This window comes from Coturnix japonica, chromosome 1 (genome assembly GCF_054131305.1).
Source record: "Coturnix japonica strain WE chromosome 1, WE-NBRP24, whole genome shotgun sequence".
Classification (NCBI taxonomy): Eukaryota; Metazoa; Chordata; class Aves; order Galliformes; family Phasianidae; genus Coturnix; species Coturnix japonica.
Genome location: NC_140663.1, coordinates 42,085,501 through 42,100,596, shown reverse-complemented (window position 1 = coordinate 42,100,596; position 15,096 = coordinate 42,085,501). Strand labels below are relative to the sequence as shown.

At 40.4% G+C, this 15,096-nt stretch overlaps 1 long non-coding RNA gene across 1 annotated transcript; it reads right to left on the bottom strand.

The window, feature by feature from the left end:
• Window positions 1-303: 303 nt before the first annotated feature.
• LOC146762368 (uncharacterized) lies at window positions 304-8,308 on the bottom strand. The gene is made up of 4 exons (XR_014943108.1): window positions 8,125-8,308; window positions 6,280-6,366; window positions 3,156-3,266; window positions 304-2,099 (listed from the first exon to the last, which is right to left on the bottom strand). It is a non-coding gene; the product is annotated as an uncharacterized LOC146762368 (long non-coding RNA).
• Window positions 8,309-15,096: the final 6,788 nt, after the last annotated feature.

The following is a 15,096-nucleotide window of genomic DNA, read 5'->3' as shown; positions in this document are numbered from 1 at the left end:
ATTTCTTCTCATTTCAGAAATAACCTGTTCTGAAACATCTTTAAAAATAGTGTTAGGCTTGTGTTTAAATGATAGTAATGTAAAAAGATAAAAGAGTGAGGACTCTCACTGGTAAAGATGGTCTGCTTCTCTCACTTCATTTCACTGGTGCCTAGGTATAAATATGAGTTGAAAAGGCATTGAGGTATGTAAGCAAAAGAAACATTCACACAAAGGTGCAAAATCTGTCTTAGAAAACCATTAAGTTATGTCTCTGGGACTACTGGAAAACAAAATACCACTCAGTTTTTAGTATGCTTTTATTCTTGTGTTTGACCATATGGAGCTGGTCTAGATGAACCACTGGAGATGGCTTGGCCATTTTTTTTTATGTTATAAAAGCTGCGCACAAAAAACCAAAAATACCTTTCTAATGTATGTGTCATGCACATTTCTTTGGAATGAACTGCAACAGAAACCAAGTGCCAGATTGTCACTGCTTGACACACATCAATGGGAGTGAATGTGGAATCCGTGTTTTACCCTGCAACACACAGCACTGTCTAGGCTTGGAAAAACATGGGCAGTGGTGAAATGGAGAAACTCCTCATTAAGTCTCAACCTATCGACAGCTAACCTAATCATTTCTGGGATGGGGATAAGGGGGGAAGCAAGGTTGAACCTAGACAGCAGGGAAATTAAAGGTAAAAAAATGTCCATGGCCAGGCCGTACTTGATATTTCTTACATGCAAACCCCTGTCAGTTGTGCACCTGTCTGCACAGCCAAGAGTCGGCACAAATCTTTATTTCTGCCCATGGTCTGATAGGGATGGTAGGCCGTCTCTCTGACAAATCCAAGTGAGTAAGTCCTGAGAATGACGTTACTCCTTCACAGGGATAGACTCAAATGTCTGAACTTGCTTTCGTTCCCTTCTCATTGCCCCTAACGAAGTAAAAAGTATTTGTACCACAATTTGCTAAGTCCAAATGGATCTTCCCGCAGTAGAAATTACTTCAACTATAGCTAGTTTTAATTGTTTCACATTTTTATATTCATGGCATGTATGTTGAGGAAATGCAAGTGATAAGGAAGCAAGGCTAGCACAGGTGGAGCACAAATCAATCTTCCATCAGCAGAACAACCCTCATAACCATTTCATTTCTTTACAGAGCTTCCCTGGTTTATCTCATTTAGGCTCAGCTTACTAGGAAGAAACAGTTTGTCATGTGTGCTTCCTGTGACCAAGATGTGCAAACTGCAGCAGTAATGAAGACAAATAACACAAGAATATTCTGCACAGCCTATGAGTCGATGTATATTTGAATAACATAGCTTATCAAATCTGCTTGAGAAAATCAGAGGTGGTTTGTGAAATGCTCAGGAATAGAAAAATATTCTGCTGGAAAAATCTCGTGGCTGATCGCAGAAAGATCTTGTTAAGCTATTCTGTAATAAGTGGACCAAACATGATGGAGAAGGCAATTTCTCCAAGAAAGAGCTGCCTTTCAGTAGCAGAAAAATAAATCATCACAGAATGGATGCAATGAGAAGGTGCTGGATGGTCTATATAGACAGGTCTCCAAAACTAGGACTCCACCTATATGTGTGAGCCTGTAGGACTGCAGCTCCTTCAGTTAAAAAAGATAGTTCTGTCTAATGGTATTAGTACAATGAATCTGTGGAAATGAAAATACATGAAGCATTTCCCAAACGTTCACGCATGCGGTTAATCTTGACTTAAAAGCTGAGTGCATTCCTATGAGCTCTCTGTTCTTCACCTTTCCCCAAGGGAAGCAACTCCTGTTTCCAGTGCTTTTGCACCTTCATTTGAACACATCTTAATGTTCGCTTCATTCTTCTTTAACAACATATTCTCCTTTATGTAAGAAGTGTGAAAGTAAACTCCCCTGTGAAGGATGGTGTCAGTATTCCCCTCCACAACCTTCTTGTCTTTAAACAGTAAAATTGTTGACACATGGCTCGGAATATGAATATTTGATCAAAATGAACCTTCAGTGATTCCAGAACTTTCACGTCCCCAAGCGTCTTTTTGGCAGATGGCCAGTAATCATCTACATTTTTTTCCATTTGGATCCACCTTGTTTCAGGTTTAATGCCCTTAGAATAGAACAACCATTATGGAAATTAGTTAGCAGCTGCTGTACATCAATGTTTAGGAAATTAATATTACCCACATTACACAGCACAGAAGCTGAATTTTAATGAAGTGTGGAAACTATAAGCAAATTGACCTTTAACCTCATCAGAGAAATAGTCAAACACAACTTTGCCTGAGAAAACTTATAATTTCCAACAGAATTCTCTGGACACGACAACAGAAGTATAGTTTTTTATCATTATAATAAAAGGAATGAAATGCTTCATCGGATTACGTTAGACAGAAGAATCTAAACCATTATGTTTTCTCACTGCTAAGCTTTAGAAATATTTTCTCTTAGACATATGAGAATGGAAATTGCAGTGCTTGTAATAATAGACCTAACACATGAAGAGAAATGATGAAATATACTCTGGAAATAAAACTGATCTAAGCAGTCAGCTGAGGTTTTTGCTGGCTTAGGAGCTGTTCCTGGCCCATAGTGAAAAGGGAAGAGCACCAGTCCCTTGCTGCTTTTTGACTGCTGGCTTCTTTGCTTTTCTATTCTTCATTACTCTTTTCCTTTTTATTAAACTACCCAAAATGTTCAATTCTGACCTCTTTAATTTGAATAATGTATCTTCTGTTAGATTTTAAGACAGTTATAACTGTATCATAGAAATACCAGAAGGTGCAAATTTATTATCCTTAAGCGATGTATCATAGACGTTTTAATTTCAGCTGGAAGCATTTGGTTAATGTATTTTTCTCTCCCTTAAAAAAAAAATAATAATTTGAAAAACTCACTTAGGAAAACTTGCAGGGTGTTGTTCTGCACAGACTTTCTAAAACAATTTTGTAGCCTTATTAAAACACCCTCCTAGTGTGTGTTTCCGTGTATGTTTGTGCAGGGCTGGGATTTTTTGTAAACATGTGTCAAAACTGCCTGTATAAATTTACCTTGAAGGTACATCCATTGTATAAATGGCAGCTAGAACGAGAAAGTCTTCTTCTGTGCGTTTCTAAGAGGGCTGTTTACCAGGAACAGGTCTGAATGCTATAGTGGCCACACTCACCTGGCTGCAGCATGAATCCAGCTCCGTGCAAAAGGATTAAAATTAACAGGGCTTTGGAGGAAGGAGAAATTCTGCTTCTCATTTCCTTCAGACACAATGAAGATTAGAAAACTGCAACGGAACAGAACGGGCAATAAAATTACTTAAAGGTCATCACATGTTGTAATAAACTGTAACCTAATTTATTCTTTTAATGCTGACATGAAGCTGCTGAAACTAGAAAAGCAGGTAACTTTTTCAATTAATGTCAAAATCTCCCATTTTATTTTATAGGTTGTTTTACCCATTCTAAGTTAAAATGATGCTATATTATGGCATCATTTTATGAGCCCAAAGAGACATTTTGACATTTACCATAATCTCCGAGAAAGCCAGAAGTGAAATGGTTACGAAGGATATACTGAATAAAACAACCTGAAACAAAATGCAAGAAACATTACTTTATAAATAGGAGTGGTGATTAAAGTATTGTTTTTTTCCCCACTTCAAATGCAGGAGCTGTATTTACCCCTACCTCCTTAATACTCTCCTATACTGCCTTTGAAATAAAAGGCAAGCATCTTGCAAGAGAGACCTTTTAAAAGCAATAAAAATCCTTCCTCAGCCTTCATTTTTGTCTCGCTATTTTACCTGCAACCATCTGACAACAGTTCAATGCAGGGGTATTATGGATTTAAACTACAATTTACAGACAGCCTCTGTTCCTTCCCAGAGTACTGCAAGGCAAGAGATGAGACGGAAAGGCTTGAATGGTTAGTTACATTTGGGAGCTGGTTCCTCCCAGCCCTCTCTGTAGCCAGATGTTTGAGTGGCCCTGGTTTCCTCCTCTTGCCTTCTAAAGGACATTGCCTGTCCTGTCAGAGAGATGAGGTGGCTCTGACTCTGGGATGGCACTCTGCTGCAGGCAGAGTTTGGAGGAGCAGACAAATGGCTACGGCTGTGGCTGTGGCCATGGTACAGCCCAGCACCCTGGGGCTAAGCCTAGTAGGGTGCTGCTGTCTGTGAAGCTTCATCCTTTCAAAGAGGAGGACAAGGGAGGCTGTATTTCATTAACTGTAGTTGCTGAGTGCTGGCATGGTGTCAAGGTCTCTTTATTTTATCAGCAGCTGCTTCCAGGGACCTAGTAGCAAGTAAACTTGACTCTTGGCTGCCAACGGAGATGATGCATCTTAGACTCAGGATGTTTGTGTGAGAGCAGTCAAGCAAAAGGATGCATGGAGAGGTAGGTACAAGATAAGGCCAAGGTCCGTGTTTCCTGAGGGGCTGTGGATGTCAGTGTCTGTTTTCTGTTATGCTCAGAGTCAAAATGTGTGTCAAAATGGCTCTCTGTTCAAGGCTTGAGTTTTTCCTGCTGTGGCAGTGGGAAGTTGTGGGAGAGGTGCGGGTTGTGTTGGGCACAGCCTGGCCCTAGGACTGGGGCCAGTTTCTTTTTGAGGGGCTCAATGGCTCAAAGTTCTTGAAGAGGAAAGGAGCAGGCTGAGGGAGTACCATCACATCTTTGAGATTTGAGGCCTGAACTCAAGTCAGTCAGGCAGAAAGAAATGCTTCAAATACTCTCTAGCATCACAGGAAGGATATCTGGCCACTCAGTGATGGAAGCAGGATGAGGTGGACAACCATAATCTCCACATGCTGTCTGCATTTCCTTTGGGGTTTGGCATGGTGAGAGAACCCAGTCCATGATATGGCACCCAGGTGGCAGGCTAGTTTGGAGTATCTTGTTGAGCTGTCAGCAGCAATTTCCTTGGGGGATTTAGACACTTCCAAGCAATAGAGAGCATGGCAAAACCTGCATTTTAGACAAAGAAAATTTCAGCAGCAGTGAATTACCTGTGGCTACCTTATAACCCTCAGGTATTTTCTGCTCTGAAGGTGCTTTCTGGAAAGCCCTGAAAATAAAATACGCAGTTGCAACAAAAGAAGAGGGGGGAAAAAAAAAAAAGAAAGAAAGGAGAGAAAACAGGAAGATATGGGCTTTGCACAGCAAAAGGTGAATGTTAGAAGAAAGGGTATATAATTGGAGGTATAGGTCTGGAATCCCCATTGATCTAACAAGCCTCACAAGCTGCTTTCTCCCTGTGTGTTAAATCACCAGATCCCTTCCCTGGCACACCTTGTAATATACCGCCAGCCAGTTTTCATCCTGAATGATACACTGCAAAGTCTCCAGTAGGCCTCATTAGCAAGGAGTTTCCTAGAATTCACAGCCGTGTGTTGGATTTAACTTGTATCTTACGGGCACGTTTTTCATGTCTTTGTTATGCCTACAATGGCAATTTTGAAAGATTATACCAGCTCCAAATGACTGCAGCTTTCTAACTGCTCCCAGGAAGGGGACAGCAGTCACACTGTTTGAGGTCAGACAGGAGACAGCATTTTCTGTTCTTCTGGGTTAATCAGAAGGCAGAATCTTAAGTGCTGATTTTATAAAGAACTCAGTGTCCAGTCTTCCTCCAGCTCCAGTGCTGAACTGCCTGATCAATACTAAATCTAATTTATAATGATGGCCCCTGTGAAGCTTGCAAATGTTATGTCAACATATCTTAATAGCTCTGGCTTCCTGAGCAGCCTTGTTAGCTGCAACCTTGTCTGCTTCTGCTGCTCTCCTAACTACTTCCACCTACAGAGCCCCATCTGTAACGATGCTGACCACTTCTCCCATCTTTCTCACTCTGTTCTACCAGCAGGGGCTTCTGTGATGTTGGTTCCTGTTGTCTGATAGCTCTCTACCAAGCACAAAAAAAAAAAAAAAAAAAAAAAAGAGAAGAGGGAAGAAAACAAAATTAATTCCCCTGTTGATTCTACCCTCCCTGCAACTGATGAACCAAAGAAGGAAATAATTGCTACTCTCTTTTAATAATGGCACGTTTACAGAAATTTCCATAATGATGATTCAGAAAGGAATGCATGGATTTCTTCTCTGTGGGGTGTCCAAAATGGTTTGCATTGTTCCATAATGTTATGTTATTAGTTCTCCATCTAATTTATATTTGCATTTCCTTCTCTCCAGGGCAAATTTTTACAACTCACTTGCAAAGTACTAAATGGAGTAGTGCTGCAGTGCTGAAGAATTGCATTTTCTAGCAAGCTTTCAAGCCATCCATTAATTGCCAAGAGGCCAAACCTGAAAGGTGTTGAAGGACTCCAAGAAGCAAAGTTTTCCCCATCCTCATGTGGAGTGGAAAGCACACAGCACTGCAGGAAGTCACAGCTGTATGGAGAAATGGTTGTTCATCATGTTCATTGTAGGGTAAAAACTATAAATATAGCCACTCTGTGCCAGTAGCCTGTATTCATTATAAACAGGAGGGGTTGTCTATCTACTTGTTACTGGAAGAGAGGTTGAGTTGAACAGAGGCAGATAAGTGATGTGCAACAGCTGGAGAATCACTGTCTTTCTAAGGTGTTTCATTGCCAGAACATGTGCCATATCCACATGTGTGGCAGAATAGTTTAGGCAAATGAGGTTTTACTAATAGGATACTTAGAAACACATAAAGAGTGTTTCAGCAGGGTTTCTCCCGCCAGTTGTTGTGTAGGCAGAATCTGTACCCTATGGAACAATAGAGGTGAAGACAGGAAATAACATTAATGCTATTAATGAATTATTCTGAAATAGCAGTAATTTGCTATTGCATTGGGAAACTGACTCACTCAGAAGTTAAATGTGACTTAAGGAGGACAGGAGAAGAAGGACACATCTTATGAGTCTCAGTCCCATTCCTCCACTGAAACAGCTTCTTGCCTTTCAGATATCATCCATGAATATATATGTATATATATATAAATATTTAACTATAACTGTTATATAACTATTCAACTATATATATATATATATATATATATATATATATATATATATACATATATACTGATACATTAAAAAACAAACAAAAAACCCCACAACAATTAAACTCTAGTAGTGGATTCCTATTTCAGAGAACGAGTATGTGGTATTTCAAGAATTTGTGCAGCATCTTGTGTCAAAATGATTTGAGTCAAGCAACACACACTGCAGATATTCTTGAATAATTACCAAGGAACAATGGTTACTCTTTTTCTTTCAGAAAAGAGCTAGAGCTTCACAGACTATGGAGAAAATGTGCTAAAAATCACTAGTTCTGGGAGAGAAGGAAGTATAATTTAAGCTTTGTTTTCCAAATATCTGATTAGAAGATGAGACAGAAAAAGGTGGCTTTTTAGCCTTTCCAGGCAACAGAAAATTATGATGATTTCTGATGCCATGGCTGCTTTGTTTTCTAATGAGGGAATATTATAGTTCAATTAAAACAGGATAAGCTTATTCCACCTGCTTTTTAATGTCAATAACTCTGGGCTGCAGCAAACTCTATCCACACAACAGGGAAGGTGCACCTGCTCAAACATCATGTCATAATTTAGCCAAAAATCTGTATGGATGAGCCTTAATTTTATTTTATTTTTTCGTGCATAAAATAAGTCTGCATATTTCACTGGTTGGTAACCTTTCAGATATATTTGCAAAGCAGAAAAGTGTAATATATCAAGTCATATGCACGTGTTTTAGTGACTCAAGTCTTACATTCCAACATTTTTCAAAATTCATAATTCTTCCCTTCCCTTCCCTTCCCTTCCCTTCCCTTCCCTTCCCTTCCCTTCCCTTCCCTTCCCTTCCCTTCCCTTCCCTTCCCTTCCCTTCCCTTCCCTTCCCTTCCCTTCCCTTCCCTTCCCTTCCCTTCCCTTCCCTTCCCTTCCCTTCCCTTCCCTTCCCTTCCCTTCCCTTCCCTTCCCTTCCTTTCCCTTCCTTTCCCTTCCCTTCTCTTCCCTCCCCTCCCCTCCCCTTCCCTTTCTTCCTTTCTTTTTCTTTCTTTTTTTTTTTCTTTATCTTTTTATTTTCTTTTTTTTCTTTTTCTCTGCAGGGCTTTAAAGAATCTGCCCACCTGTTCGAAACAGGAGATGAGCCAAAATTTAATGTAGGAATGACAATTACCTCTGACTGAGAAAGATTTTTCACCCTCCCTTTTTGTTGGCCCCCTCTGGAGTGAAGGTGTAGTCCACAAAATTACCTTTTGAACCTCCAAAAATCAAACAAATATAGTTTGCAAACATTACATCAAGTTAGAATCAACAGCAACTACAAAGTCTAATTTCTGCTTCAGCAGCAGGTTAGGTTGAAGGGGAACAATGCAGGCAGATTTGTTTATTATTATTGTATAAACTCAAACACGTAATGAAAGTTGTATTTTAAAAATGCCTGTCAAAAGAAAGTCCCACTACATAACCATTCACACTCCAAAAATAATGTGTGTGGTTTTCAGAATGGCAAAGAACTACATCTATCTCAGGACCAGCATCTTCCACTCCCTTTGTTTGCTCCTCCCTAGATCCATCTCTCTCTGTTCCTTTGGCTTTGGAAGTCAGGAAGCAATTTTCTTTTTGGCAGGAGGCATTCTGTGAGGCAGTGATAAACATCTCCCCACTCCCATCACTGAGATTCTTCATATGGAAGAAAAACCTTACACACAGTCCTCACAAAGCCTGGGATTCTAAGGGCAATGCCAGTGGATGCAGACCATAAACATCCTCTAGTGTTTAAGAACAAGTGCCTGTGATAAGAATTTAATAACTAGGCCATGTTTTCAAGAGGCAGACCAGAAACTAACAGTAAAACATGGAAACTGACCTTCAGCTCGTCATATAAAGTTCCTGCAAGCCGAGTGCCTGCAGGTTCCAACTGTGACATTCAGGAGACCCAGAGTCTGGCTCTGTATGAGGAGTACCTAAACAAATCCCTGAGGATGATGTCCATTGTAAGACAGAGCATGATGTGCTCTTTTTCTGAACATGTGTGCCTGCACGTTCTTTGAGGCCACTCCTTTCTGAAATATTTGATTCAAGAGCAGTCCCACAGCTCTTCCTCAGAAAACCCTTCACTGAAGTCTATGGATTCTGCTGGACTAATAGAAGAGCCATCACACAAAGACATTTTTGCCAGCTGAGTTATATGTGGTAGATTCCTGTGCTCCCTGTCTACCCCAGTGCAATATTCACTTGAACAACATTAAGGGGTATTTTAAGCTGACACTGCATTCAGAGGGAGAAAAATCCACTGATGTGATACTTTCAGCAGCACAGGAACAAGAAGCTGCCAGGCTGTGGCTGACCGTGGTGACAGACATCTGTGAGGCTTCAGATAGGTCGTATCAGCATTTGTTATAGGCAGTCTGCCCTAACAGTGCCTGACTTTTCACATGGGTTAGGCAGGGTTAGCAAATGTTTGCAAACGAGCCCCCCTACAAATCCTAGTCTAGACAAAGCTGGGAGAGGGAAGAGATGTTTGAATTGGATCTGGAGGATTTGGCGGGCAGTTAAACCACTTCTTCCCTGTTTGTAGCAAACTCTGTGAAAAACAGGATAAGGTTCAGAAGGCTCAGATCTGCCCTTCAGAAAAAAATTCCAGATAATTGAAGAGTTTCTCTCACTGACACATTTTTATTTCTGTTGTCAAAAGGAAAGAAAAACTAATAATGCTGAGGTTTAATAACAGAATATCCCCCGACATACAGAAGGTACTTTGATTTTGATTGGGAGTATACAAGGTAGGCTGCTGTTAACCTGTGCTTAGTAAATAGTGCACAGTAAAATCATAAGCGAAGGACTGTGGTACAGATCAGATACACCACTGATATAAAAAGGGGAGAGCGATGACATCTTTCATTTCTCTTTCACCCTGTGGGGATCAAAGAACAATAATAAGTAAATAGGTTTGCAGGTGCCCACAGATGAGAGTTTTTCGCTTGCCAACAGACCTGCTATGTTTAAGACCAGAGATTTTTAATGATCAGATCTAGTCTGTATTTCAGCCTTATCGTCTCAGCAGAAGTTTGAGGCTACCTTATAAAACACGGCAAGAACAGAACCAGTAGAGCAGTCACTCAGGAGCTGGTTTTTCTGCCTGGAGTCCTTACTGTTGGTAGTGGTAGTAGTCTGGAAAAAAAAAAAAAAAAAAGAAAAAGAAAAAGAAAAAAAAGAAAAAAAAAGAAAAAAAAGAAAAAAAGAAAAAAAGAAAAAAAAAGAAAAAAAAATGCCCATCTTTAAGTGGCAGCTTGGTGTTATAAATAACCATTCCCTGTGAGACTTTTGAGAGATATGCATTCAGTTTACTGAAAAAAGACCATATTTTCCTCTTTGTCACCAGAGCAGAGGCAATATAGCTACACATGAACATACTGCATTCTGTCTCAAACACTTCCCTGGAGAATTTCCAGTTAAGTTCCTATTCTACAATTTTTATAGTCAGCTATGATACATAAAATACAGAAATAACATTGTTTAACTTGAAGCTACCCGGCTGAATCTCCAGTCTTGATCATAGACTCTTGAATTGACTTTAGAATGGAGTGAATTTCATATGGAATTTATGGTGCAGAAATATGTAGGGTATGTTTGGATGTCATTTTTATAAGGACACTTCTTATGGTAACTGAAGCTGCTATAAACTGGATTATGGAATATGAAACTCCTTACGGTTTAGGGTAGAATTTGTGACTGCTGAGATGAAGACAAATAATTTGAGATAACAGGTGTGTCAGCAGCACTGAGGGTAAATATGATCCATTTTGATGCAAAATTCAAATACAGAATTCCATGAAAATATTAGAATTCTGTTGGAGATGTATAAGTACTGACTTTGTATTAATTCATACTGAAGCAAGACACTTACCTCTTTGTTCATGAATAGACTATACTGCATGATAGAGCTTTCAGTACTGTTATTCTTATAGCAACAATATACTCGTGGCATTTCATAGATGTTGAAAACAAGACCTTGGATGTGAAAATATGTACCATGCTCAAATTCCACACTCTCCCGAATTTGCTTATGCATTTCACTCTCCCGAATTTGTTCATTAAGCAGTAATTACTTACAAGAGCATAGCTTGCTTTTTTCAGTCCGAAACATGCTACTGTACTCTAATTAGGTTCTCTGAAGCTAGCACATTCTGTAAATAATTCAAACATATTTGATTCATGAAAACATCCAGATGCCCTGTATTAGTCGTTTCATAAAAAGCACAGATTGGGATACCAATTTCTAGATCTTGGTCACTTCTGAAGCTGTGAGGCCACAAAAGGGACTGCTGCTGCATTGGAAGCCTTTGGGGATAAGATGTGTCCTGGTGGCCTATGCTGCAATCCAGCAACTGAATATTTCTATGGTTCAAATAATCTTTCAGTCTGAGTGAAAACTTCATGCCTGTATCTAACCAGTACTGCAGGGAAAAGGATGTGTTTGTCAAGAGAAAAGCTTGACTGATGTTCTTCTAAGGGCTACAAGATCCAGGGTGGATAGAAGGGTGAGAAACAAACCTTGGAAGCCTGGAGACATGAGGTCAAGGCAAGTGTCTGCTAAATACTAAGTAGGAAGATGGGTATTGCACTTAGTTGCTTCTGGAACAGGTATTCTTGAAATAAAATAAAATGGAGAGAGACTGAGTGATAGGAAACATAGTGCTTTTGAATGGGAACTCTTATATTTTCTCCTCCTTTTTTTTCTCTCTCTCTCTCTCTCTCTTTTTTTCTTCTTTCTTTTTTTACCCTCACCAGTAGACCAGGCCAGTCCAGCATTGTGCCACCAGATGATCTGGAATGTCCAAGAGCTTAGCCAGTCAGCCAGTTCTCAACCTACCTCACTGTTCACTCATTTATCCTGCACTTTCTCAGCTTCATTATCAGGATGTTGTCGGAGACAGTATCATAAACCTTGCTGATGTCAAGGTTGATGACATACACTGCTCTCCCCCCATCTACCCAGCTGGTGATACCATCATAGAAAGCTAGGAGATTGGTCAAGTATGATTTTCCCTTGATGAATCCATGCTGACTATTTCTGATGACCTTCTTCTCTTCCAATTGCTTGGGGATGGCATCTAGAACTAGCTGTTCCATCACTTTTCCAAGGACAGAGGTGAGACTAACTGGCCTGTAGTTTCCCAGATCCTCCTTACCCTTTTTGATGACCAGAGTGTCACTTGCTACCCTCCAGTCTTCAGGCAAAAATATTCACAGAAAAAAAGATTTATTATTAACACCAACCTAATCTATAGCTTAAAACACAAGCTTGAATGCCACAAGCTTTTGAACCAGCAAAGCTTCAAAGCAAGTGTTAAGCACACAGTTACTTTCTTCAGTGTGAATGGGACCCTCATGCACATAGCTATATGCTAAAAGTATGTGCAGCAGTGGATCAGGACTTCATGGGAAGACATGCAGACCAGATCTCCATGTGCAGCCATGGAGGAGCCCATGGTGCAGCAGTGGATGAGGCCTGCAGAAGCCACAGCACATGGAGAGCCCCTACAGGAGCAGCCCAAGCCAGAGCTGCAGCCTATGGGGAGGAGCCCTCAGTGGGTCAGGAGGGCTGAGGGAGCTGCTGCTGGTGGAGACCTGTGTGGGGCAGTGCCTGAAGGGTGGGTGGGCCCTGTGGTACAGAGCCATACTGGGGCAGTGCTTGGAGAGATGCAGCCCATGGGAAGTCTTTGTGGGATCAGTCTACAGAGTCTGCTTTGCTCATTATAGTAACTGGTGAGTGATCTCATGTGTCTCAACAAGAGCCTTTCTTCAGATACATCGGTCATACTCGAAAGAGAAATATGATAGCTTCAGATAATTTATGAAAATGTTTTAAGAGCTTGATGGAAGCACTTATATTAAAAGTGTGGCTCTATATTTCATTCAACACATCTTCATTAGTTAGATGTGTCTGAGCCTTTACCTTAGGAATGTTTCGTATTCAAGTCTTCTGAGACCGTACTTGTACACCACAGAGTTGTCACTGATGGCTTTTAGCTGGTGGGAATAGCAGCAGAAAAACTTGTAGAAAGCGTGTTGGGAGTGTGTGCATGTGCTTTATGTTTAAGAGAGTGAGATTGTACAAAACAACATTATAAAGGTTACTCTAACAAGACAAAAATATTTAGTTGATAGACACTGGGAAAACGGCATTTATCCTCTAAAGAGCCATGAAACTTTCTTCTATGACCTATCATCCAGCTCCAGGCAAGTTGCCACATGCCTACCTCTCTGAGCTTGGGGAGTGCCAAGATCCCCACTAACAGCTACCTGCTGCACAGACACACCAGTGCACAAAAGCTCTGCAATGGATTTATTGAACTTGTTTTTCAACACAAAGTCAATCTGCTTTGCTCAGCTTCACTGCAAAATGGGTAGTTGAAGCATTCAGATATACGAGGAATTCTTACCACTTACTTCATCAATAAAATCACAAGACAGGCAGTGTTTGGGGATCTTTTCATTGTATCCTAAACATCACTTTTCACTTTGCCCAAGCTGATACACATCCACATTTGTGACCTTGAGGATAGCCAAGGAAATCTCTTCTGTTGGTGTGCTTTTACTTCTGATGTGCTATGGTGTGGTCTGGGTTGGGTGTGGGCCTGGGCACCAGCAATTCTCAATACACAAAGGTAGTAATAAAGATTTTACTGAGAGTTATGAAGTTGTTGTAAGAATGGGTCCCATCATCTCAAAGGTAAGAGCTGCTCCCTTGCTCCACCTCTAGGAAGATAATAGTTCACACATTTAGAATCATCTACAGGAAGGACAGGTTGTGGGAGAATGAAGCAATCTAGACATAATCACAGAATCACAGAACTGGGGTTGGAAGGGACCTCAAGAGATCACCAAGTCCAATCCTCTGCTGGAGCAGGTTGCCTACAATAGGTCGGACAGGTGGGTGTCCACATATCTCCATAGAAAGAGACTTCACAACTTCTCTGGGCAGCCTGTTTCAGTGCTCTGACACCCTTACTGTGAATAAGTTCTACCTCATGTTTGTAAGGAACTTCTCATGTTCAGGTTTAGGCCATTACTCCTTGTCCTATCACTACATACCACTGAGAAGTGCCTGGCCTCATCCATTTGCTTCTCAGTTGCCTTTAGATATTTATAAACATTTATCAGATCCCATCTCAGTCTTATTTTCCTCAGGCTGAACAGACTCAGATTGCTTAGTCTTTCCTTATATGGGAGATGCCCCAGGTCCTTTATAATCTCTGTGGCCCTTTCCTGGACTCTTTCTAGGTGATCCTGTCTTTTTTGAATGGGGGAGCCCAGAGCTGGATGCAGTAGTCTAAATGTGGCCTCACCAGGGCAGTGTAAAGGGAGAGGATCACCTCTCTTGACCTGCTGACCACACTGTTTTTCATGCACCCCAGAATGCCACTGGCCTTCTTGGCCACAAGGGCAAACTGCTGGCTCATGCTGTCCACTAGGATCCCCAGGTCCTAAATAATGTAAAGTAATGCATGTAAATCTCTGGTGTTATCTGTTTAAAGTCAGTTAGACTTTAAGGGATGAGATATAACATCCTTTTGAAATGACACTGACCTATAACTACCGTGAAATACCTTGTTATTTCTCTTCACAACTAAAAACAGGTACATAAAGTTGTAAAATAGTGGGGTTTCAGTAAGCTAAATTATTAAAAATATGTAAAAGACAATAAAAAGCAATACACTGAAGATCTACATTTCAAAAGCTGGAACAAAGCTGTCTTATACTTTATACAATTAGTTTTGCTACAATGCTCATCCTGTGCAGAACTTGAGATCCACTTTACCAGCGAACTTTCCAAGTACATACTTTACAAAAGGCCATCTCATTACGCAGCCAATTAAAACGATTTGTTTGTTCATGATGGAATCTAATGTAGAGATTTGTTTTCTTCCAATAGGTACCTTCTGCTAAGAAGCCAAATTGGCACAAGTTTATAATTGCACTAGTTCCACTGGGAGCTACAAAGAAGTTTGTGAAGCTGATAATTCTTTAGTGCAAATGAACTAACAATAAAGACAAGCCACTTATAAAATTTTCCATTGCGAAAATTGAGAAACATTGCAGCATCCAGAGAAAATGTAGAAGATTAAAAACCCCAGGATTT